Below are 26,610 nucleotides of genomic sequence, written 5' to 3'. Positions count from 1 at the left end.
TCTTACCCACTTCCCCATGTCTATGCTGGGGTTTTGTCTGGTTTGAGCTTGCATTGGACTTGTGCATGGTGTCACCACTGCTGTGAGTTCGTATGAGTAACTAATCAGCGGTCTGAAAAACATTTCCTTGTGGGCATCCACCACCTCTGGCTCTTATAATCTTTCCTCTAACTCTTCTGCAATGGGAGGCAGAAGTTTGATACAGGTGTCCTATTCAGGGCTAAGCTCTGTGCGGTCTCTTGTTCTCTGCACACTGGCCAGTGTGGATTTCTGTGTTCATCACCACCTGCTGCCTAAGGAAACTTCTCTGGTAAGAGTTGGGAGATACATCAATCTATGGGTATAACAATAAGTCATTAGGAGTTAGTTTAATATGATAATCATTTAGTAGAAAACTAGTACTAGGCTCTCCCCTATGGAGACAGGGACTTCAAAAGAATTAAGATTAAATAAAACTGCAGGGTTTGAAGTCCCAATTTAGTAAGACTAAAGCCCTTAAAAGAAGAGGCAGAAGACTGGGACTGTAGCTCAACTGGCAGAGTACTTGCTATTACTCACAAAGCCATGGATCAATTCCCAACAGTGCATAAACCTGGACATGTTAGTACACACCTGTAATTCCAGCATTTGGGAGGTAGAAGCAGGATAATCAGTCAATGACATCCAGGGCTACAGAGTGAGTTCAAGCCTGGTCTGGGAAACAAGAGACTCCTATTTAAAGAAAGTGAACAAGTAAGAGGAAGAAGAACCTGATGTGGTGGTGTACGCCTGAGATTCCAACATTTTGGAGGCTGAGGCAGGATGATTGTTGCAAGTTCAAGGCCAGCCTGGGCTACACAGTAAGACAAACAAAATCACAATAAAAACACACAAACAAAACTAAGAGGTAAAACCAAAATAAGAAGTGATTCCTGGTACACACCTATAGAAAGGTCATATGTGAATTCAGGGAGAAGGCTGCTGTCTACCAGCCAAGGGAACAGGTCTCACAAGAAACCGTTTTTTTGCTTAAGCTCCCCAGTCTCAGGCATTTTATTATGGTGCCCTGAACTGACTAATTTACCAAAGTTCTCCTTTATCTGTTTTTCTGGTTTGTGCTATTGGTTCTAGAACATATTCAACTCATTTCTTTAGCTATTGTTTTAAGCCATTATAATGAAAAAGACATAGCATTGGACACAGAGGTGAATTTTCTAGCCCGAGGGACCATGAAGAATGTGACAGTTAAAATGTCTTTCATAAAATTGGGTGTGGGGGGTGCACACCTTCAATCTCCTCCAGTAGGGAGCTAGAGGCTGGAGGATCAACATGAGAGCTGTCTTTAAAAAAAGTCTTTCAACCAATTGAATTTAGGACCTATGAGATAGGAAAAGGAATCTTTTATACTTATTTTTAATTTCTGTGTATGTGCTCACTTGTCTGAATGTCTACTTGTCTGCATGCAGGTGTCCTTGGAACCCTTGGAATGGGAGTTACAGATAGTTGTGAGTCACCCAGTCTCAGTGCTGGGAACAGAATCCAGGTCCTCTTAAAGAGCAGTAAGCACTCTTAAGGCTGGGCCATTTCCCAGTCCTGAGAAAGGAGTCTTGAGAGGAGGAAGGGAGCACTTTGAGCTTGCTGAGGGCACAGGGTTGGTTTGGCTTTGCTATGGGACTGAATTTAAAGAGAAACAGTTGGAGGTGATGGAGAAGAAGGCTGGACAGCGATCACAGTAGATCTAGAATGCCTGGCTATGGTGCTTAGGCTTGGAGGGGGGCCATGCAGAGGAGTCTTGAAAAGATTTGAAACAAAAGAATGCCGAGGTTGATATACAGGCTGAAAAGGGAAAGAAAGAGACCTGAGAGCATGTTACCACATTCCTTATTTTCTTTAATCCTCAAAACAATTGCCATTTTGGACATGGGAAAATTGAAGTTCTAGAGGGGAAGTATCTTGCCCAAGACCCCACAGCTGGTCAGACCAGAATGAATGCCCTGTCCATTGTGCTGTTTGAAGTCACCAAGTTGGCTCTCAGGCCCTTACCATCTTCCTTTCCAATCAGAATGGCTATTTTAAGGAATGAGATCTGCAATTCTCATTGCTTTTGGGGTTGGCAAGCTGGAAAATTAACCACAAAGGTTTTCAATGTGCAGGCCACCTCTAGAAATACCATTCAGCCTTTCACCCAACGCAGATATGAGCTGGTTCTTGCTGTCCTTTTCTTCAACACAGTGAAAGGGTCAACTTGAAACATTTCTCATTATGTCCCATAGGACCAAAGAACAATGGTAAGTTGGACAGCTACAAAAATGTGTAGGAAAGTATTGGCCTGGGGGAGCAGCTGTCCCACTCTGACCGTATTTTCAGTGCAGTATTAACAAGCACTCTCAAATACTCTTTACTTCCCAAATTCTGTCTTAGTTTCTATGGTAGTAACAGAATACTTGAGACTGGAAGAGGTTTATCCTCTGGGACACTTTAAAAGCAGTCCTAAGAGGGAAGTTTATGGCTCCAAGTGCCTACATTAAAAAAATCACAAAGAGTACAAATAAACAACTTAACATTGCAACTCAAGACTCTGGAAAGACAAGAACAAACAAAACCCAAACCTAGCGGAAGAGAAGAAATAACAAAAATCAAAGCAGAGCAACATCATTAGTAATTAGGGAAATGCAAATTAAAACCACCTTAAGGTTTCACCTTACCCCAGTCAGCATGGCTAGGATCAAGAGAACAAATGATACCAAATGCTGGTGAGGATGTGGAGAAAGGGGAACGCTCATTCATTGCTGGTGGGACTGCAAACTCGTGCAACGTCTATGGAAAACTGTGGAGAACTCTTACAAAAACTAAAAATGAACCTACCATATGACCCGGTTATACCACTCCTTGGCATATACCCAAAGGACTCATCCTATTGTAGAGACACTTGTACAACCATGTTTGTTGCTGCTCTTTTCACAATAGGTAAGAGATGGAAGCAAACTAAGTGCCCCACAACTCACAAGTGGTTAATGGAAATGTGGTACATTTACACAATGGAATTCTATTCAGCAATAAAGGAAGATGTAATAATAAAATCTGCAGGTAAATGGATGGATCTAGAAACTGTTATACTAAGTAATGTAACACAGACTCAAGAGAAACAGAAGACCTGTGTTCTCCCTCATTTGTGGATCCTGACACCAAATCATTATAAATGAGTGCATATCCTGATGCAACTGCAGGGACCAGGAATATGGAAGGGAAAGGGAAAGAAGGAACCCGAGAGAGAACAGTAGGATAAAGGTATTACTAAGGGAGAAATATGTAAAATGGGGGTAGTTAAGTGGGGATGGGGGTATACAAAGAAATATGGGAATAAAGGGGAAAAATTCTCCAGATACACAGTTAAAAAAAAAGAAGAAGAAAAGAGAAGAAAAAAAGCCTTAAACATAGAAGGAACCCTACTGGGATGGAAGAAAGCCCTTCTTCCACTTCTTCCAGAAGCAATATGGTTGTTAAATGAAAATCCCAGTGCTAGAGGTGTGTTGCCCTCCTAAGAGCTGTTGGCCTGAGGGGCCTTAGAGGTCCCCAAAACAATAAAGGCCATTGCCAATAGTGCTGGTTGAACACCAGAAGTGGACAGAAAAGCCCTATGGCTCAAGACAACTGCATAATGTGAGTGCAGGAGATGGAGAAATCAAGCTTGGACTAAGCTGGAAACTTCCTGCCACTGGATGGGTGGCTTTAAGGGTGCCAGAAGGCGATATGCAGCTGACTGGAGGACAATCATCCCCTATAATTCTGCTCAACAACAATCTGTGTTTAGGCCCATAAGTTAAGTTATAACAGGCACTGTTTAGATGGTCTTGCTTCTTGTTGTTTGTGTTTTTACAGTAGATGGAATCCCACTGAAATGGGCCAACAGCCCATGGAAAACAGAAGGTGCAGAGACCTGAAAATTCAGTGTCTTGCCACAATGGGAGGAAGATAATCCCACACCTACCACCCCCTCCAAGGCTCAGGGACTTTTGTGGAATGGGTTGGCAGGAAGATGTAAGAGCCAGAGGAAGGGGTGGAGTGTTAACTGGAAATGTCCCCTGACCACTATGCCAGCAAGCTCTAATCACACCTCCTTTCCATGGTCATCAAGGAGTCTGGGGGGAGTCAGTTACCTCTCCAACCCAATCAGTCAACTTAGCTGCCTGTCAGGGAGGGGCTAAGGATACATAAGCAGAGAATGCCATGAGGTACCTCTCTTGCCATTTTGTGCAGCTGTTGGGAAGTCACAGGATCTATATCTGAGTGTGGACTTTCCAGTGCAGCCGTAAATGGGGGTGTGCCCACTCTTCTGTAAATAAACCCTCACCCTATGCTTTGTTAGCAAGCCCAACAAACTAGTTAGGATTTACAAAAAAAAGGGGGCGGGGAGAGAGAGAGAGAGAGAGAGAGAGAGAGAGAGAATAGAAACCATTATTCTACCACAGTTGACCCTGTGTTGGCATTATCTATCTATCTATCTATCTATCTATCTATCTATCTATCTATCTATCTATCTATCTTCATCATCATCATCTATCTGTCTATTTATTTATTTGGTATTTTTGAGACAGGGTCTCTCTGTTGAGGGTGTGTGCCACCATGCCCGGCTTTGGTCTTTGGATTTCCCTACTTTTCCACCCTTAAGCTTCATTGTATATATATTTTTATGTGACCTGATTCAAGTTATTTCTGGAAAAATGTGTTAAAAATTGCCTCTCTTTGGAATAATAAAAATATTCTTTTTAAAAAAGAGGTTTATTTTGTCTCACAGTTGGAGGCTCAAGAGCAGCCTGGTACCAGCACCCACTTGGCTTCTGTGAGGAGCTTGCTGTGGGAAGGCAGGTTGGCACAGGCAAAGAGAGATCACATGGTGACAGAAGCAAGAGAAAGCTGAGGAAGTCGAACTTGCTTTGCAGCAGCCCTGTCATGAGAATGGGCCCATTCTTGTGAGAAAGGCACTAACCTATCTGAAGAACCATCATTCCCTAAGCACCCCGCTTCCTTGCATTATTACACTGGGGACCAAGCTTCCACATGAGTTTCATGGGGAAAACCTTATTTATACCACAAGCATCTAATATCTGTACTGATGCAATGCTGTTTTCTGTGTTGAATGAATGGCAGATAGGGTAATCATTTGATCTTTTTACTCAGATGTTCCTCTAAAATCTCAGATATATTAAGAATGAGGAAGAATAAAAATTAGGTTAGAAATAAGAATTAATTTCCTAAAATATAAAAAGTAGTCTCTTCTTTATCTTCTTGTCTGTTCATGCCTTGAGAGTGAGGCTCTATGGCTTCTTTGGGAACATTTCTTGATGCCACCAACCACCTTTCCTCTGTGGAGGGACAGACGTGGGAACGTGTGCAGAAGTGGGCATGTGCATGTGCATGTATGTGTTTTAGTGGGTCTCCTGCCCCCACTATGCTCTCTCTATAGGTACACTCATTATACTTTTCACACTCAAAGTAATGGCTAGATATTGTTCTTATCCATTAACTAAATCCCCCTCTACCATGTCACACGTCCCACTGCCCCTCTGATTTTCCAGGGCAGGAACCATGCCTACCATTATTCTTTAACTTTCTTCAGTAAATGAACAATTGTTCCAACCACCCACTGTATTTGCAGACTCCAGAGGGTTTGACAATCAAAATATTCTCCATGGTAGCAGGTGTTTCTGGGCGTGGTGGCGCACACCTTTAGTCCCAGCACTCGGGAGGCAGACAGGTGATCTCTGTGAGTTCGAGGCCAGCCTGGTCTACATAGGGAGTTCCAGGACAGCTGGTGTTACAAGGGGACCCTGTCTCAAAAAGACCAAAAAAAAAAAAGTTTTTAAAATGTTGATATTTGTGTATATAAACATATTTCAGGACAAGTTTTTCAAGGTATAGGTTCCCCACAGCAAAATTCTTCCCAAGACAAATGGATACAAGTGAATCAGAGCAGGCGGTTCCTCTTTTAAAAAAATATTTTATTATTTTTATTTTATGTGTATGAGCATTATGCCTGCATGTAAGTGCACCCATGTCATGCAATGCCCATGGAGGACAGTAGAGGCTGCCGGATCCCCTGGAACTGGCGTTACAGACAGTTGTTAGCTGCTATGTGGGTGCTGGGATATGAACCCGGGTCTTCTGCAAGAACAGTCAGTGTTCTTAACCACTGAGCCATGTCTCCAGCCTGAGCAGGCAGTTCTTACACACTTACCTGGGCCCTGTTCCCAGGACAGTGGCTGGTACCAAGACTTTTTCTATCTCCTCAGAGGATTCTGATAAAAGCCCACAGGTTAAGGCCCCCTGTTTGTCCTTAGCCTTTGCTACGTCCTTTCCTCTCCTCATTCAGGGTCATCTCTCTCAGCTAACCATTAATATAAAACACAAACCCAAAACATTTCTACCTTTGGAAAAAAAAACCTAGGGACTGAGATGTTTGGTTACAGTCAATGATAATTTCTGACTACTTAGTAGAAACACAGTCACAAAAACCATTGTGAGATTAAAAATGAAATTTTCACTCAAGGAAACAAATCCATCAGATGGACAAAAGGGTAGTGTTGTGGAAGGAGAAACATGTCACACTATTCTGATTTCAACCCACCTTACACCTAAAGCAAAGCAAATGGCAGATTTCAGAGAATCTGTGAATAGTAAGATCCATGCCAAGTCACAACCTCAAGAACATGCACTGAAGAAATAAGGGAAAACTCATCTATCTCGCAGGAGAGGGGCTGGTCATCCTTCCTTTAATCTCTGCAAGACAACAGAAAAGGTGCACTGGTGTTGCTCTACCATATCACCGAGAGCTGTGGGAGGTGTAGGATCTTGGCTCTAATTAAGAAGATGGGACAGGGCTGGGTATGCTGGTGCTGCTTTTTATCTCAGCACTTGGGAGGCAGAGGCAGGTGGATCTCTGTGAGTTTCAAGCCAGTCAGAACTGCACGGTGTGACCTTGTCTTAAAAAAAGAATATAGGACAACCTTTTCCCTATCCAAACTTCAATTCTGACAAATCAGAGTTTGTATTTGGGTGACGTCCACTGTACAAATTCTAGCCTTCTTGGTCACCATTCTTTTGCCAAGCCCCTCCCTCTATTGTGATTGTAATCTAATAATTTGCATAACAGGTGGCAATGGACAGAGATTTAACATTTGGTGGAAATGGAGGCTGACCTTCACTAATGTTCAAAATGGTACTGACATTTTGGGGAAAAATGACCTGTCAAAAACAAAACAAGGGGCTGGGGAGACAACTCAATGGGAAAGTGCTTTGGTGTGCAAGCATGAGGACCTGAGTTCAGATCCCAGAAATTATGTAAAAGCTCAGTGTGTTGGCACGCATCTATAACCCCAGAGCTTGGGACGGGGGTTAAAGAGGAAGATCCTGGAGCTCACTATCCATCTGATCTAGATGAAACAATGAGCTCCAGGTTCAGTGAGAGACTGTATCTAAAAATCTAAGGTAGAGGGTAATAAAGAAAGACATCTGACACTGACCTTTGACCTCCACATGTGCACACATGAGGGAGCACATGCATACAACATACATAAGTAAGACAAACAACACAACCCAATCTGATCATTAATCAAAAAGGGGACTTAAGCGGAATGTGGAGGTGCATGTCTACGGTGCAAGTTACTCTGAAAGTTGAGGCAGGACTGCAAGTTCAGGGGCTATATAGCAAGTTCAAGACTAGTGTGGCTGAGCAACTTAGTGACACCCATCTCAAAACAAAAAGTAGGGATGGGGAAGGGCTGGAAATATAGCTCAGTGATAAAGTTCTTGCCTTAGATGTACAAGTTCAATCCCCAATATCACCTCCCTCCTCAGAGGAGGCATAGCTAACATTTAAGAATATATAATGTTGGGGGCTAGAGAGATGGCTCAGCGGTTAAGAACACTGGTTGTTCTTACAGAAGACCCAGGTTCAAATCCTAGCACCCACATGGCAGCTAACAACCATCCATAACTCCAGTTCCAGAAGACCCAGGTTCAAATCCCAGCACCCACATGGCAGCTAACAACTATCTGTAACTCCAGTCCCAGGGGATGCGACAGCCTCTTCTGTCCTCGGCGGGCATTGCACGACATGGGTGCACTTACCTACATTCAGGCAATACACATAAAAAAATTTTTTTTTAAAAAAATATATATAATGTTTACGTGTTCTGTGAGGTCACTGAGAGACTACTAATTAACAATTTTTATTTATTTATTTTTTAGATACAGTCTTCCTGTAACCCAAGCTGACCTATGTAGACCACACTGGCCTGGATCTCATAGAGATCTGCCTGCTTCTGCCTTCTGAGTGCTGGGATTAAAGGCACCAGCTAACTGACAAATGCTTTAAGAATCTGTTGATTAGGAAGGGTCTTTAAGAAGAAAAACATTACAAGATCAACCTGGTTTTGGAAAAAAAATGCTACTGAGTTACTTTTAAGAGAAAGAAGGTCATGGAAACTGCTGTGGAGAACGCAAAGGATGCTTTCCGTGTACCACCATTTCCAAGCAGTGTGTGCTGGTTTCACTGGCTGTCAAGACAGAGGGAAACTGCTGAACTGGCAGTTATGGTTACACAAATGTCTTCCTGTAATTAGAGTGCCAGGGAAAAATGGCAGAGAGGACACAAATACGTGGCTTCAGGTTCTAGGGAGGCAAGAATACTGAGAAAGCTTCTCTTGAGAGATTTTTTTTTTTTTTTTTTTCGGCTTTTTGAAGCAGGGTCTCCCTGTAGCCCCAGCTGTCCTGAAACTCACTATGTAGACCAGGCTGGCCTTGAACTCACGGAGATCCACCTGCCTCTGCCTCCCAAGTACTGGGACTACAGGTGTGCGCCACCACGCTCGGCTGAGAGATTTAAATGAAAGAATGAAGCTAGGTGTGACCTTGGACTGCTAGGCTGCCCAGGAAGGTAGGTAGTAAGGAGCTACACCAAACACCTGAAATGTGACTCACTCAAAATGAGATGTGCTGTTAAGTGTAAGATACACCAAGTTTCAAAGGCTTAGCCTAGAAATTATATGGTAAAAAATAACATTTTATGTATATAGTGGGTTAAATAAAATATAACATAAAAACTAATTTTATCGGGGCTGGAGAGATGGCTCAGCGGTTAAGAACACTGGTTGTTCTTACAGAAGACCCAGGTTCGAATTCCAGCACCCACATGGCAGCTAACCATAGGCACTGCACAACACAGGTGCACTTACCTACATGCAGGCAATACATGCATATACATAAAATAAAATAATAAATAAAAATTTTAAAATTTTTTATCAATTTCTTTTTACTTAAAAAAAAAACCCTGGCTTTTAGAAAACTACACACATATTTCTTGTGTTAGTTTTCTATTGGACAGTGCTGATTCAGACCTTTGCTTCTTCCCTCAAGGACTGGGGCTAGTGGCGTTATCTGGCTGGTGGAAGGTGCAGGTGGTTCAAAGAAACATTGTGGGCAATAAGGTGGTATGTCAGGTAGCACATTTTGCTTACTGTTTGCTGCTTGCTGGAAGTTTTAGGGAGCATGAGGAGCAATGGCAAGAGACTCAAGCCAATGGGGCCTAATCTAGCAGGGCCACTTCTCTTTGCCCAGGGTGGATAATATGTAAAATGAGAGGGCAGGATGAAATTCCTATACAATGAAGGAAGGTGAGAGAAGCGTGATATCATTCCAAACTGGAGTGATTCTAGAATGAACCAGAGTCAACCTCATAGGTCTTCATCCTCAGGCAGGACCCACCTGAGAAGTACGACAGCTTCTGAAGTTCTGCTGTAGTCCCTTTCATGGACACAAGTTTACAGATACAGAAAGAATGAGTGAGTATAAGATATGTGAATCAATTCTCACCTTCATCGTTAGGATTTGGGAAAGTTTGAAAAGGAGGAATCCTCCAGATGATATTCAGAGGAGAACATTACTTCTTTAAAAGTTGCATAAGAAACATCTACCACTGTGCTGATGACCCTACTAATTCAGAATCCCAAGGGTTTGATTTGAAGGAATCCAATGGCTTTGATTATTAAATAACCCAGCTAAAAAATACTTCTGCAAAACCCAACTTTCCTCTTCTTCAACAATTGAACAACCTACAAGTCAAGATAGTGTTATTACTCAGGTATAATAAATTAGTCTCTTATATGGAGAAGATGTTAAAAATAAACAGAAAAACAATAAATAAAAATTATTTATTTTTATTTTATGTGTATCAGTGTTTTACCTGTATGTATGTAAGTGAACCACGTGTGGGCAATGCCTGTGGAGGCCACAAGAGGGCATCGGGTCACCTGGAACTAGAATTATTGATAGTCGTTAGCTGTTGAGAACCAAACTTAGGTTCTCTGGAAGAGCAGTCAGTGCTCTTAGCTACCGAGACATCTTTCCAGCCCCTTCATTCCATTTATAAACAAAGCCTACAACAAGGCTGCTTCAGCCAGTAGTGGTGCTGGCTGAAAGGGAGACTAAAGCCGGTGAGCTTCAAATGGATAAGTCAGTCACCTACATTCAAGTGGGGATGGATGGATAACACAGATCCAGATACCTGGCAGTGGCAGGCCCGCCCATCTGAGCTCTAGTAGCACTTGCCCCTTTTAGGTGTGGGAGCCCAGCATCTCTCTAGCAGTTTGGAAACCTTCCCAGACAGGGAGGAATCTGAAGTGGGAACTGTAGAGAAGGAAGTATAGCAAGGGGGAGGGGATTGTGGGTATGTGGAGTTGAAAGACTCAGGTATTAAGCCTGACAGATGCAGCTTGATTTTAGCTCCACCACATGGACTGGATGACCTTGTGCAATTTACTTCAACTATCCTTGTGCTGTTGTGTAAGAAGAAAGTGAAGGAAATTCGACATTTAAGGAGGTTGTGGTGTATTTAGCAGGTAGGAAATGCTCTGTGAAAGTTACTCTTTCTTATCCCAAAGGCCAGATAGGAAAAGGTTTAGCATAGTTCTTTATTATAATAGAGTTCAGTGGACCACTATGGAGCCAGGCATATGAAGGTCTAGATCATATAGCACAGAATTCAGGAAAAAGGTCAACACTACTGCCTCCCTCCCTCTCTGAGAAGCTGTCCACTCTGATATTCGGGTCATCCTCCCTGCAAGCCTTATCATTCAACATTCTTTTATCACTTTGATAAATTTCATGTGTACTCATTCAAACTGACAAGCCATTGTTTCAGCTTCTTTGCTGACTGACATCAAAACCAAACTTTAAACAAAGGTCTGTCAGCAGACTGTAAGGATCCAAGTATGAAGCCCGAGATATCAAATCACAAACTCTTGAAATTGACACTAAATCTCTACCAGGGTGGCTTTAAGTTGAGGGGACTGGATCAAAGGCCTGGGGCAGAGTATCTTACTGGCTCTGATCTTTTCCAAAGACAGAAGGCTCTCTTTTACGTGTGCTGGGCAATGATGGAGAAAGAACAGGTATGAACACTGATCAGTTACAGCACTGAGGTTTCAGAGAATCTGTGCCCACATACAGCACACATGCTGTGCTGAGTTCTGGTGGCAGAACAGCCAGTCTGAATTCAATTTCCAGGGTTCCCAGTGAAGCAGGAATTTGGACTGTGATGCCTTTAACCCAGAGGTCTATAAGGGCCCTGAATTCAGAAAGCATGGTTGTGTGTCAGGCTCTATTGTGTATTCACTAGACAGCCCACAGCTGTGTTTCTCAATAGGGGTGCTATGCATGCTATGAAAAGGACACTTCTTTACTGGTCAGACTGTCTCAGGCTCTGAAGGACATTAACATCCTTGTATCACTTCCTATAACACCACATTGCAATAGTGCCTCCCAGTCCTTGAGAGGACAATAAACACACCCACACAGTCCCCAAATGTCCCTTGAAGTAGAAATAGCTAAATTCTAGAGTCTCAGATTTTACCTGGTACGATGGTTTCATTACCTAAGAAGTAGTTTAGGAGGATCAAATATACTGTACCTCTTTATAAATTTAAATAAGCTATTTGAATGGCATCTGAATATGCATCCTCATGGGCAGCCTGCAAGTCAAAAGCAAGGCTATGGGTGAGGTTGGCCACCTGGGTCCCAGGTGGCTCCATGAGAGTCTTATCAATCTAGTCAAACACTAGCATATAGGACCACTCTGACTCTGAAAATGCTTCTTCTAAATAAGTGAGCAACCTGGGTTTCTAAGCGTTGCTATAGGTTGAACCCATACCATGTTGTGAGCTTTAGAGTGAGGGCAGATGGCAAAGCCATGGGCTACCGTACATGAGCAGGGTGGCATCCTGGAAGAGCTTCACAGAATCTGATTCGGGATATTGCCAGAACTATTCTGGAGTGAAAATGACACCTATCTCTGTGAGCAAGTGATAAAGAGCTAGTGGGATGACTTCAAAGATCAGGATTTCAAAGTTATCAGAAGATGATGCCTGCCCTCTTATGCACAAGCTGGTTTTCAAAATAACCACTTTAGACATCTTTTTAAACTCTCGGACAATCCTCTCAAAAGGGAATCTTAGAGGTTGAGCCAGGCAGTCTGTTTCACACACTCTCTTGGAACTGTAAGTGCCGAGCAGAAGCTGAGAAGGGAGATGGAGAAGGGATTCTCAAGTTCAGTGCCTTAGCACCTCCTGGAGAGCCTGTCAGCAGGAAGACAAACCCCAGCACAGGCTCTGCTCCTGTCAGCCAGGGCCCGGGGAGCTGCACTATAGAACAATCTCCTTGGAGCCACTGATACCTCCCTGGGTCTCTCTGGCTTCTCTGGAAGAGAGTGCCTCCAACTCTCTTCATGGGGCACTCTTCCTCTCCTCTGGCCTTCATTATTCTGAATGCACATAAAGTGCTTCTGCCCTTAGGACTCGCTGGGGTTGGGGACTGCAAAATTGCCCATTTTTACATCTCTGCTCCTTCACACAATACAAATGAGAAGCTCGTTTCATTGTGCCAACTTGATTTCTCCTTTTATCAATCACTTTTAATTAGGCCTAGGAAATGCTGACTGAGCAGAAAGCTCTGGTACTTCATTTAAAGCCCAAAGCCTCGTGTATTAGCAGGGAAGTGAAGGAGGCTACAGAACTCCGTGAGCAGGAGGCAGAGCACATAAAACACACCTCTAGAAGAAAGGGGAAATCAGATGTCTACAGCCATCTGGAAAGGGCATGAAGTGTTCTATAAGGTTACACGTGGAGGGGTATGGGCATGTAGGTGTAAATGGACAGTCTTCCCACAGACACTTACACAGTGATATTTACTGCTGACATGGTGTTTTTAAATAGTTTCATTCAACTGTTTACCTTTTCAACTATGGAATTCCTCCAGAGTCCATTCATCTTAAAAACAGTAACTGACAATGTAAAGTGTCTAAATCTCTGGGCCTGTCCATTTAAAATGAGAAGCCTTCTCGTCTGGCTTATAAGAACGCATTTTCACTGCATTCTTGCAAAGAGGAAAGAATACAAGCAAAGGGGGAAAAGGATAGTAAAGCCAAAAGTATCATACCAAAGCTTTGGGGAAGAAAATATTTATGTCCTCAGCACATGCCACACCCTTTCTGGGAAGACATTACTGGCCTGGAAGCTTGGTTAGTGAAACTTAAAATATACAACACAAAATGCACAGTTACCTTCCCAAAATAGGGCCTATAATTAAGTAAAGTCTTTTCAAGTGGATTGTTCTATATCACAACTTGACATATGTTGCTATAATCTCCCAGCTTCAGCAAATGTAGCCAGATTGGGCTACAAAAGCTCTCAGGGACTCACATCTAAGCCAGATTGTGGTGTCACTAGCAAATAGATGCAAATAAACAGTCCTGTGTACCAAAATACTCCATCTCAATCATCTGTAATGAGATCTCTCTCCTTCTTAAGCACATTTTCATCACACCAGAATCACCATCCTTGATTCAAAAGGAAGGACCAGCCCAGGCTGCAGAACCATTTCATCTCCAGGGTCATCTGAAGACAACACATCTGAGGAGGCTGGGGCCAAGATCTAAAGTGTGAAACAAGCCCTTTGGTGTGGGTGCTGGAATCATGTTGTGAGAGCTTGCTTTCATCTTCGGTGGACCGACATCCAGTATGACCCATCTGTCTGAATTCATTTAGGCTTTTGTTTGGAGTTAGGATAATGAAAGCGGTAGCTTCTTAAGAGCCATCTCAGACCTTCAAATTCTGAGCAAACTTATTTTTACCTATTTCTTACATAGAATTAGATGGCAAAATACTTAAAATTTTAAATCCTCTAAACAATGGGTACTTCAGACATTTACATTTTTTACTATTTCTAACATCAGTGTCTCAGTGTCAGTACTATTGATATTTGGGTCAGTGTGTGTGTGTGTGTGTGTGTGTGTGTGTGTGTGTGTGTACATGTACTGATGTACTGTACACGTTGCAGGGCATTTATCAGTACCCCCAGCTTTGTGTGTTTGTGTGTGTGTGTGTGTGTGTGTGTGTGTGCGTGTGTCTGTGTGTGTGTATGTACATGTACTGTACATGTTGCAGGGCATTTAGCAGTACCCCCAGCTTTGTGTGTGTGTGTGTGTGTGTGTACATGTACTGATATACTGTACATGTTGAAGGCCATTTAGCAGTACCCCCAGCTTTTACCCACTAGGTGCCACTAATGCATGCTCTGCCTCCTCTACTTCTGACAACCAAAAATAGCCTCAGCCATCAATAGATGCCTAGGAAGACAAAGTGACCCCAGCTGATACCCACTGCTCTCTTTGCTTTTATGTTGCACCCCGATATGGACCAAGGGGAAAAATATCTTGACTTTTCAAGGTACTCACAAGTTATAGCTTTAAGAATTCCAAACTTCCTGATTTTATATTAAAGAACCAGAATCTGTGACACATTTCCACCTCAAAAGACTCATGCCCAGCATTACTGATGTCTCCAGCTAACAGTGCCGAGAGGACACAGAAGGTAGATTTACTAGGCAGAGCACCTGGCTCCTGAACTGCTTCCCTCCTTTCAAGAGCACCATTCTTGGAAGACTACTAAGCAGAAAGCCTTCCTCACCCATTGCTAAATGCTCAGTACTGAGAATGATGGACCAGGAGGTTAGGACTGGGTGTCTACTAACATCGTCTACAGAGGCAAAGCAATCATGACATGACAGTACTTCTGTGCTGGGCATGTGCAGAGGAAGGCATTGGAAAGCAAGAGTCACCTCTAAGAGCTTCATGGGATGGGGAAGGACATGGAAATAACACTGAAGGGAAAAGAGTCCAAGAAGGGGAGGAGGGAAGTTCAGCCACAGAAGGTGATGGAGAAAGAATATCTGAACAGCTGGTAGGCTAGTGTGTGGGAAAGTAAGCAGCTACCTAGAAACTAGGAGCAGTAGGTGATTCAATAAATACTTAAGTGTTCATCATAAATGGTCCATGTGCCAGGCACTGTGATGACAGGAAGGAATTAGACTAATCCATGTCCCACTGGGCGTAGTCCAACCTAAGTAGATGGTTTCTCTTTCTTCACACTCTCCTCTTTTTTCTATTCCTCTTTCTTTTTAATAAGTTGAGGTAACTGTCATTTATCTAAGAGCTAATTCTTTCTGTATTAAAAATTAAGATGTAATATACCTACAATAAAGTTCACTCTTTCTGGTGTATAGTTATGTGAGTTTTCACAAAAGCCTATAATTAAGATATAGGACAATTTTTTACTCTCCTAAATAATTTCTTTTGTCTCCTATTGTTATTATTTTATTTTTCATTAAGATAAAAATATCTGGGGATTCAGTACAATGACTTAACACATGTATACAATGTATAATGATCAATCAGTATAATAAACATTCCCATCTGCTCAAAAATAAATCACTCTACAGGCTGGGAACTTTTGTGTTCTTTTTCCAGTTATTTTGAAATATATCATAGATTCTTATAAGCAATACTTCCCCACTGGACTAGAGAAAGCCAGAACTACTTCCTTTTGTCTTGCTGCTTTTGTGGCTCTGCAAGCTGCCTTTGCAAATGCAGCAAGTTTCTCATCTCTGAGAAAACTTATATTCTCTGGTAAGAGATGCTGTTGAAGAGACTTTTGGCTCTTTGGACATTAGCTCAGACACCTCCTGAAGCCATGTACATCTCCTTGATTCATAAAACTAGAGCATTGTTACCTACGGGCATATGATCTTAACAGCAGCACCCATTTGCAGGGACACAGCTGATTTCCTCCAACCACAGGTAAAGGCCTCACCCTAAAACAGAATTCTTTTACCAATAACTGGATCATTGTGATGTTACATAACCATAGAGGGTAAAAAATCAAAAGCTTAAAAAGCCTACACAAGCTAATTGAGGTACAAACCAAGACCATTATTTACTCTACTCCATTCTCTTCTCACTAACGTGGTTCAAAATAATAAATACTTAAACACACACACACACACACACGCACACACACACACACACACACCACACCCCAAAACAAAACAAAACAAAACAAAAACAAAAAAACCCCTCAAACTATGTGACTTCACATGGCTACACAGGTGACAGGAGAAGTTCAATTAGCTGAGTTTATCTGAGAATGCATTTCCAGGGCTGCAGGAGACCCAGATCCCAGGGTTTCTACGGCTCATTACAGAGTGAATGATGGGGAAGGGCCTGTGGTGCCTGCCCACCCCCAACATCAAATGAATGTAATCAATGCATTCTTGAAGTCTTCCTGCTAAAGGTATGTGCCTTTTGGGTTGCTCATCCTCAATGGCAAATGTCCAGTCTCCAAACAAGGCTATTCTGCCACGAAGAATGGTGGTATGTTGAGCACCTACCATACCTCAATGCTGCTCCACTCATTTATTCTCTCAATAGTCTAATGGGGTAGGTAATATTAAAGGCCTCATTTTACAGAAGAGGAATCTGAGACTCAGGGAGGTTATATAATAACCGATACGTACAGTGCCTGAATTTTAACCTGGATCTCCTGACTCTAAAGATAGTCCTCTCTACTGCTTCTAGCAAGGTTTAGGGAACTGCCAAAGTGCATGCTCTTGGTGTTGCAGGCTGCTGTTCTGCAGGTCTGGGGGCCAGCTTCTGGGAAGCTATACAGCTCACTTCCTTTCGTGTCCCATTCCCCAAACAGCTAACTACTTGCTTCTCTCATTTCAGCATCCAGGCCATCAGAAGCTTCCTCCTTTGGAGACCTTATTTATTCTTTTGGTCTGTGAGTTTATATTCCTTTACATGGCTGGCTTGGAACAGAAGCTAAACTGCCAAGGTTATTCTGTGCCTTGCATCCAGAAGCTTCCCCAAATCTTACTGTATTTTAGAAAAATTCCATGTTACTTAATCACATCAGTAATAATGAGAAAAGAAATGGCATACTGTTAGAAAACACCAATTCACAGCCACATTTAATCAAAAACTTCCATTCTAAGTTGAGTGCAGATTGGAAAGATGCACAGAACAGGCAGTGGCTTCCCCTCAAAAGCAACAAAACATGTTAGAAACAAACTCGGCAACACTTACCAAAATTTCCACCAACTATCACAAACTTTATATACACCACATGTCTTCTAACACAGCAGCAGGACTGATCCTGAAAAAAAGAAAATAAACAGCATATTCATCAACATGATTAATATGCATTGTGCACCTTTTCTTCACTTTGTTTCGAGCACCCACCCATGCAGCAAATTTTCCCTACTGGTTTCCCCTTTGCTTTGCATAGGAAGATGAAACTGATTTACAAATTATCTTAGCACCCATGAATAAAGAAGAAAAACCTGCAAAAGTGGAATAAATAAGAAACCATGCTTACAAATATTAGAGTTTTTTATTCCTTTAATCACAAGGTAAGAGAGAAATGGAAAAATAATCTAAGATTAAACTCTATGTTTTCCTCCCAAGCCCATTCCTCTTTCTTTTTTATCAGTAACATTCTTCCTTCGCCCAAGCTCTGTGAGATCCTAGGCTATTTTCCTATCTCTTCTTTTTCTTATTTTACTATTTACAAACTAGGAATTAGGGTACCAACCTCATGGTGCTGTCTTGAGGATAAAATGGTATCAACTCAGTGACAAACGCATGACACAGAAAGGTTTACAGCAGCGCCTGGCACATGATCAGTGCTGAGTAAATGTGAGCTTGTTACCGCTCTCCTTGCTGTCCAGACTTGGACCCTACTATGGCCTTCCTATCTCTGCTGCTGGGTTCCACAGCCAGTCTGAGACACGGCTTCTCTCCCTTCCCTCCTGGTACTGCCTCTGGTCTGCATCACACCTTGCTTGCGGAAACCCTATGCCCGGCCTCTAGTTTCTCCCTTCTCCAACTCTTCTAGCTCTGCAAAGCATCTTCTCAAGCATGGCTTACACCTGTCCATCTTCAGAAGCCATACCTCTGGTCACTTTCTATCATCTGCACATTTACCTGTGAAATTATTATCAGCCTGGGACTCATGCTTGTTCCAGCTTCATTTCCACATGTTCCTACCAGATGGGGAAGCATCTAGTCACCTGACCTGCTGCTGGGCCTCTAGGGGTCAGTGCTTTTCCTGGGTGCCTCTGTCCCATCCCTGCTAGACGGAGGCCTAGGTATTTCCCGAGGCAGGAGCTCTTTACCGCTCTGGACTTTGACAGTCTACAGATACTTCTTTTGTTTGTTTTATAAGAATAATGTTTTTAAATCCTTGAAATTAACATATGAAAAAACAGAATTCAAAAGAAGCAAAATTTATCCAAATACAGTTATCAATACTTAATTTTTGGCAAGTCTAAAAATAAATGTAGCTTGTATGTTGTTTTTATTTTTTGTGTATGAGTGTATTGCCTGCATATATGTAAGTGCACGTGGGTTGTGCAATGCCTTCGGAGGTCAGAAGAGGGAGCTGGATCCCCTGGAACTAGAGTTAAGGATGATTGTTAGCTGCCATGTGGGTGCTGGGAACTGAATCCAGGTCCTCTGTAAGAGCAGTCAGTGCTCTTAACCACTGAGCCATCTCTCCAGTCCAATAAATGTAACTTTTTTAACATTAAATATTATTTGTGTGTGTGTGTACCTTGTGTGTGTGGTGTTCACAGAGGCCACTGGATCCCCTGGAAAAACATGCTTTTAGCCACTGAGCTATGATATTTCAGGATGTCTCTAATTGTGATGTAACATGAAAATATTCACAATTCTATAAAGACCTAAGAATACTCCATAATAAAAAGAAATATTGCTTTCAGTTAAGGGTTAAGGAAAATGATGAGATGATTTTTCTTCCTGACCCCTTGAATTCCATCCATGGACATCATCCTGGTTGGGCCAACAGTAGTAGCTTTAAGGGCTCTCTTGACCCTTGGTACCTTTTACTACCTTGAGTCTCTTAATTTGGTATTATCTTAACTTTCTGCTTTTCTATTTTTAAAAATTGTATTTTGATACAGATACTTTGTATTTTTAAGGTTTGAGTGCTTTAACTAGTAAGTGAGAAGCCCCATATTTTCCAACTTTTCATTCCTCCTTGTTTAATAATGCCTTACCCTAAGCCAGGCATGGTGGTACATGCCTTTAGTCCCAGCACTTGGGAGGCAGAGACAGGTGGATCTCTGTTGAAATCAAGGACACCTTGGCCTACATAGTGAGTTCCAGGCCAGCTGGGGTTACAGGGAGACCCTGTCTCAAAACAAAACAAAACCCCCACAAAATTAAAAAACCCAAACAAACCCACAAAATTAAAAAAAAAACCAAACAAAACCACAAACACAAACAAACAAAACCCAAAACAACAAAAAGTGCCCTACCCTATCACAAGCATAGAAGGGAGGCACTCATCAATACTGTCTGAATCAATCAGTGATTAAGAACATAATCTTGCTTGCTCTACACGAGTTTGGCTAATATTAGTATTATCTCATCTCTCTTTGGCAGCCTATGAGGTCCTAAAAATGTAGATGGACACCTAAGCATTCTATACTTAGAAGACTGTGAATGACTGAAGTTAGGCAACAAAATGTTCTCTCCTCTTCTCTTTAGGCAGTGAATGCTTAGTCTGTGTGCTAACTGACAGGGATGTGGGAACAGAGCAGTTGTTGAAGCGTTACAGTAACACATAGCACCCTGGTTGCCCAAGTGTTAAATGCAGTTCCTGCCTTCCTGGAGCATCAAGTCCAGCAGCTTTCCTCAGCTAAATCCAGAGAAGCAAAGCATCTCTCAGCCTTCCAGGGTCTTAAATCAGCAAGTAACAGTTAGTAACCACTATGTGTGAACTCATGTTGGCAAGGCCAGAAAACAGATAAAGTTCTAGCTTCCTGTCAATCACACAGATGTGAACGTGTGGTGCTAGGGCAGGCTGATAAAACAGATGAGAAATTCCATATACCTTTCCCATATCCTCTGGAATGATGCTGTCTTTGCATATGAAACCAGAGATGCCAACCACTTAAATGACTAACTCAGGAAGGTCTATTTAACATCTGGCCACATGTTTCCTTCCAAGCTCCAATGCATCTGTGATGAATCAGACTCATGATGGGTATGGGGCTATCCATAGTATCCTTTTTCCTAAGTGGCTTCAGCAAGGGATGCCTGAGTATCTTTTGTCAAAACAAAAACAAAAACAACAAAACAGAATAGTTCTCCCTTTTCAAATGAAGAAAGCATAATGATTTTCTCCACTGAAAAATCAGTAATCAGGACACTGTGACCAACTGCTTTGGCAGAAATTTACCACTGGCAGCATTTTTCAGACCCAACATCATGGCAAGTGACTCTTAGAAGCAGTGGGAGTGTGCGGGGGCTGGAGAGACGGCTCAGCGGTTAAGAGCACTGGCTGCTCTTGCAGAGGACCCGGGTTCGATTCCCAGCACCCACATGGCGGCTACAAACCATCCTTAACTCCAGTTCCAAGGGAATCTGATACCCTCTTCTGATTACCATGGACACGGCATGACACAGGTGCACTTACATGCAGGACCGTCCTTAACTCCAATTCCAGGGGAATCCGAAGCCCTCTTCTGACCTCCGAGGCATTGCATGACATAGGTGCACTCACTTACATGCAGGCTAAATACACTCATTCACATAAAATAAAAATAATAAAATATTTTTTTAAAAAAGCAGTGGGAGTGTGCTCTTCCTCCCCGGTAACTTCCAAGGCCGACGCACTATCCACTCTAAAGAACAAAGGGTGAACTTGACACCCCCTTTTTATATTTAAGTACATTTGTATCCATTTCATTTGAGTTTGTTCTTTTTGAGACACAATGAATATATGATGTTAAGTTACTAATAAAGGCAATGGAAGGATAACAAAGAAGGTAGTGTGACTGGTTTGTTTCTAGAACTGCAATGTGTGTACCGTCATAGGTGAGTAATAGCATTTTTATTGGTATTCCCACACAATGGGTGTGTAGCCCCATGTGTACTTTTTGCTCTTAATAGATATCCTAGGCCATGTATGACTCCTGGTTTAAAGGCAACATTCTCTTTAGACACTGGGAACAAGTATTCCCAATACAGTTCTCATCAACACAGGATTGTTCCTGCTTTCTTCTTCCTAACAGAGCCCCAACACTTCCCCAGCCACAGTGCCTCATGGGCAGGGGACAGCACTCTTAGTGGGAGCAGACATCTGAATGGGTAGGGCTTTGCAGCACATCACCCACCAAGCTGAGTATCATTTAGACACTTCTTAGAAATGCCATTTCTGAGGCCCCACTCACACCACTGGAATTACAGTCTATTTTACAAGATTTCCAGGTGATCAGCATCTATACTAAAGTTGGAGAAGCTCCGATTCAAGAGACACCCATACTCTTGCCAGTGATTGTGTAAAAAATAGATATATGGCCCAATTTAGTCCAATGAATCATGAAGAATGTTTTGCTAGCAGCATCTTAGTCTTTGGGAAGAAACTCCTTCCTCGTGTGGAGTATGATATCTGGAATTGCCATGGCTCTCTTGCTGTAACCTAAGGATATAGCTGGTCCCAAAGACAGGAAAAACAGAGGGAAGCAGAGTATATGTGATCACATAGGTCAACCTGGACATCTGTGGCACTTCTGAGTTCCCAACACAGTTCTTATTTTTTAGGCCTCTCCAAGTTGAGTTTCCAATTACCTGCTCTAGAAAATTTTTGAGGAATCAGTCTCAAGTAAACATTGGAAAAGGAGCAGGATGGAAAGGCACTGAGCTCCGTCACACTGAGTCCAGAGGAAACAGCACCTGAAGAGACCAGAGCCAACACTTCAGATTCATTCTGTTCAAGGAACTGACCCAGTAGTGTTCTGGTTTTGAGGACCATAGTTCATTTGTACATTTCCAAAAGCTTTCCAAGTCAGCTGGACTCAATCAACCAGAGGAAATGCTGAACACTTTTCAAATTATCTTAACCAGAGTAGTCAACAGTTGCCTCCTGAAGAAGTCACATGGATGTTATTTCCTGCAGAGACAATGGGGGACTAATTGCTGGGTCTCAGCCTCAGCTTCCAATGGGAAGACAACCTGCAATATGTAATTTCTGGATGGTAAATAAGGAAGTACTCAGGGCTCTCCTAATCTGTTTCTGGATTTGCTCCAATTACTTGTGGAAATGAGGGGCTGGAAGTCAGCTGGTCTGGAAAAGCTTTCAGGGGTAGCTCCTTATGCAGGTACCTGTGCCATTTTTCACATGTCACTGGTTTTCAGTAAAGACCTTTCTGAGAAAACTAAACTAGCTAGTTATTACATAAAACCATATGTGGCTTTTGTATACTTTTGAGTCACATGTAGAAGTGATGTAGTTGTGGGGAACAGGATGTCAAAACAGACATGGTTGGTGTGTCCTAGCTTCTTAGCCACATGAGGGGATTCTGGGTTTGGACTGAGGTTGGGTTTGTTGTGGTAGCTTGATGAAGTATGAATCTTCTGTAAGGGAGTGAGCACAACATTGACTGTAGCATAGAATGTTTGCCCAGGCTCTACTTCTTTCCAATGCTTTTCCTTTCAGACACTTTTTGTTTTCTCTTTCCTGCTCTCTTCTCCACCCTCAACTTTCGCAGTCCTAACAACAACCTGTGCAACGAGTTTCAAACTACATCTCTAAACCTATCAGTGATGGCTCATCAGCTGCCCCTAGACAGAAAGCATCTGAGGGAAAGGACTCTGTTTTGGTCGCTGTTATATTCCCAGTGCTTGTACAGTGCCCTGGCACGGAATTCACAGTGTCTGCTGAATGAGCAACTGCAAGGCCTCATCAGACTGAGGATGCCTCAAAGGAGGTCTTGCCATTGTCTCCTACCTTTCACCCTGCCTCTCCTCTTCCAGACCTTATTGACATATATTAATATCTGGGTCATAGGCTGCTTAGTTCCCAACCAGGATGTGTCATCTAGGAAGGATTCAGCAGCCTACACTCATGCTTTTAAAGTGAGAAACTAGGTCCACTGAGGCAAAGCAGCTTGTGAGAAACTTATAATTAGAGGGCAGTGAGGATGAGAGTTTTCACTTAGGTTGTTGACCCACTGGTCTCTCAGGAGAACCTAGCATGTAGTAGGCATTCAAAAATATTTGTTGACTGATTGAATACAGCAGTGGAGCTCATGCATGTAACAAAGGGCTTCAGCGTCTCTTGGAGTGGAGCGCTCTCCAAAAGATAAGGAATTGAGAGGAGCAGATACCTCTTCTAGATAAAGGAGGACGGGGGTGGGGTGGGGACGGGACAGGACTCCAGACTCTTCCCCACAGAGTCACTGAGCCACCTTCTTTCTGGAACCATGGGGCTTGGGACACTGCTAGAAAACCAAGGACTTGCAGGTGTGGTGGTGCATGTCTACAATCCCAGCTCTTGGGAGGTTAAGACAGGAGGTTTGTAAGTTTGATGACAGACTGAGCTACACACTGACAGACCTTGTTTCAAGATAAAACAAAAACATTAGGTTAAAAAAAAAGATTCACAAGGTCAAACACAAACTCTTCAAAAAGCAAAGAATGAGGGGTATAGAGGTGAGTTATTTTCCCCTTCTCAACTCTTGTGTGACTCGCTGTCATGTGTAATATGAGGTGCTGGCTGGCAGCTTGTACACACAATAGCAAGAGATTAAGGTACAGCCCTGACTCCTCCCAGCTACAATCTTCTCTGTAGACCTGCAGCCAACTGTCTGAAAAACTAGAGTTCCAAATGGGAGGATAATACATTACACAAGCAAGCACATAAGGCAAAGCTCTACCACCTGAGGAAACCAGACCCACTCTGAGTGACTTCTCTCCTCACTATGTTGGCGGGAGAGGGCAGGAAGGTTATTGGGGTGCTCTGGGAAAGCCTCACTGACCTACTGGCTAACCTCCCTGCCAATCTTGGCTTTACTACAACAAGCTATATGGACTCAAGCAAGGCTGTGTTTGCTATTTAGTGGTTTGCTAGAGTGGGAGTAAATAGAGATGGAAGGGAGAGGAGCAGGAAGAGGAGAAGGAAGAAGAGAGATGAGCAGGGGAGGCATCAGCCAGCTAAGGAAGCACTAACCTCGGACTAAGGGATGTGAAAGCGAAACCACAAAAGCTGGCCGCTCCTTGCTCCTTTCACCGTGAGGGCTAGGACAAGAGGATAGAGGCTCAGTGTAAGTAAAACACCACAAAAAGCAGCAAAGAATTCATCCTTGGTTACTAAGAGGCCAAAGGTAGACTCTTGGGATTGTGCCTCTGAAGTTAGATGGGAGAGATACAGATTTGGGCCTCATGGGCACTAATGGCTATCGTGCAAATGGGTGGCTGCACAGAGGGAGTGCTGCAGCCACCATCGTGACTTGCAGCAATCTCCATGCAATGGCAGCAGTACTGGTATAATTTCATATTACTATTATTATAGTTTATTTGGGTATGAAATAAATGAAATAAATGTCATTGAAATAATCAATTGTCTGGAGTGGAAGTATATCTGTACAATAATCACATCTTTTCTGTCCTGAGTTCCTACAAAGTGATCATATCACATAGGCAGCAGACAGAAAAATAAAACAAACACCATTTATATAATAAGTTGTTTCTGACTTACCCTTTTAAGTCAAGCTATTGCTAGGGACCGACGACCTACTGTGGAGAGCAACACCACTGTGCTCTGATGGAAGTGCAGCTGTGAGACACGTCCCCTAGTTCCCTCCCAACCAGACACCACTCCCAAGACCCTCCAAAGGCACGTGCTGGAGTGGTCCCAGGGAAGGCTGGGGAAGTGCACAGTGCTACATGCAGCCCAGAAGGAGGTTAACAGTGAAGTGTGCAGAATCCACAGGTATAGGCTGGCGACAGTATCAGATTCCAGAATCTTGGGGATGGATGGAATGTTAAAGAACATCTTACATTTTAATAACAATGTTTTAGTACCAGAACTTACAGCGTCTCCCCCACACAAGTGTACACACACACTTCCAAGGCTCAGGTTAAATTTTAATTACTAAGTAGAAGCAAAACAGATCAGCTTTCAGTCACAGGGAAAGGATAAACTCCCAACTGCCATGGCCATCTGTCCAGCCCATCTGGAACTTTTGGGTAACTTTAAGTTTCTAAAGGCACTGACAATCTAAGATCTAGTCTCCCACCTGACTTAATACCCAAATCTTGGCCCAGTATCTCTCACAGGCAATGTGAAAATTCTTTTTGCTGCAACATTAATGAGCCAACACCTTGTCAACTTTTAAAAAATCAAGAACCTGGTGCTGGAGAGTTGGTTCAGTGGTTAAGAGCACTGGCTACTTTTGCAGAGGACCTGGGTTCAGTTCTAACACCCACATGACAGCTAATAACCATCCTTAACTCCAGTTCCAAGAGATCTGATACCCTTTTCTGGCTTCTGTGGGCACTGCACACATGGGTGCACTTACACACATGCGGGCAAAAACTCACACACATGAAAATAAACTATTTTATAAACAAAAAAGAATAAAGAACTTGTTTTAACCATCTCTGAGGATGCCACGTTTTAAAAAATTTTTATTTTTTTATTATTTTTATCTTATGTATATGAGTGTACTGCCTGCATGTATGTGAATGCACCTGTGTTGTGCAATGCCACGGAGGTCAGAAGAGGGCTTCGGATTCCCCTTGAACTGGAGTTAAGGATAGTTTGTAGCTGCCATGTGGGTGCTAGGAATCGAACCTGGGTCCTCTGCAAGAGCAGTCAGTGCTCTTAACCACTAAGCCATCTCTCCAGCCCCAGGATGCCAAGTTTTAAAGGGACACTCCATGGGTAAAGAGCTGGCTCAGCAAGTGTGAGGACTAGAGGATTAGTTCATATACATAGATTGGAAATCTTAGGTTTTTGTTAGATGCCAATTCTCCCATAAACTGAATCTTTGATTCATTTTTAAAACAAAAAGGATAACCTAGTTCTTTTTTCCTGAAGGGAATAAACATGCAGAAATTATTGGGAAATGCAAAAGGTCGAAAGCAGGAAAAATACTGTACAAGAAACAAGACTTAATCTAATATAGAGATTCACTATAGAATAACAGTGATTAAGAGCAGTAATTTGTCCAAGGTTAGACAAATAGACATAGTCCAAACAGTTCAAAACAGACTAGTGAACTGAACTTCCCCAAAGAAAATCTTTAAGTCCTAACCTCCAAGGACTCACTATGTGACCTTGTTTCAAAACAGAGTTGCTATAGATGTACAGCAGTCCTTGGAAATGAATACACTTCGTATTTATGTTTTAAAAAAAGAACATTTCCGCCTTG

At 42.6% G+C, this 26,610-nt stretch overlaps 1 protein-coding gene across 1 annotated transcript in view; it reads right to left on the bottom strand.

The window, feature by feature from the left end:
• The window catches only part of Fyn (FYN proto-oncogene, Src family tyrosine kinase), a gene marked incomplete in the record, with an annotated part of 221,391 nt that overhangs the window by 107,328 nt on the left and 87,453 nt on the right, over positions 1-26,610 (bottom strand). The window contains 1 exon segment of the mRNA XM_029555724.1: positions 17,453-17,522.

The sequence above is a fragment of the Nannospalax galili genome, unplaced genomic scaffold (genome assembly GCF_000622305.1).
Source record: "Nannospalax galili isolate Female #2095 unplaced genomic scaffold, S.galili_v1.0 scaffold646, whole genome shotgun sequence".
NCBI lineage: Eukaryota > Metazoa > Chordata > Mammalia > Rodentia > Spalacidae > Nannospalax > Nannospalax galili.
Note: the sequence above shows the minus strand (reverse complement) of the source record. Positions and strands in the feature narration are given on the sequence as shown.